This window comes from Bison bison, unplaced genomic scaffold (genome assembly GCF_000754665.1).
Source record: "Bison bison bison isolate TAMUID 2011002044 unplaced genomic scaffold, Bison_UMD1.0 scf7180017864304, whole genome shotgun sequence".
Lineage (NCBI taxonomy): Eukaryota > Metazoa > Chordata > Mammalia > Artiodactyla > Bovidae > Bison > Bison bison.
The window spans coordinates 13,129,374-13,129,832 of NW_011494876.1; positions in this window are offsets into that span (position 1 = coordinate 13,129,374).

Consider the following 459-nt stretch of genomic DNA (forward strand, 5'->3'; position numbering starts at 1 on the left):
TGTGGGTGGCGGACTAAACACACACTCCCATTCTTCCTGCCACCCTCCACTGCCTCTGGCTAAAAACTACTTATTCACCCAGCCCACACTGGAGGAAATGAGGTCTGGGTGCACGGCCCCACCTTGGAGCTGCAGAAAGATGGCGAGAGGCTCTGAATTCACACACCAACTGGGTATTTCTGTTCTAAACCCACTCTGGACCAACTCAAGGCTTTCTGGGGCCTGGGCAGCAGAGGTGGGGAACAGGGGTCCCCAGGCTCCTTCTCTAGGCTCTCATGGCCCCAGCGTGCCCCAGCACAGCCCATGTCACCCGGTGTCTCCCCGACCTGACTGTGAGCCCAAGGGGACAAAGCCCCACTACTGGACGCAGAGCAGGGATTCAAGTGTTTCCTGAGAAGATGGCAGGAGAGAGGGGAGAGGGGAAGGGGACACTTGGTCTCTCCGGGGAAGTTTCGACAC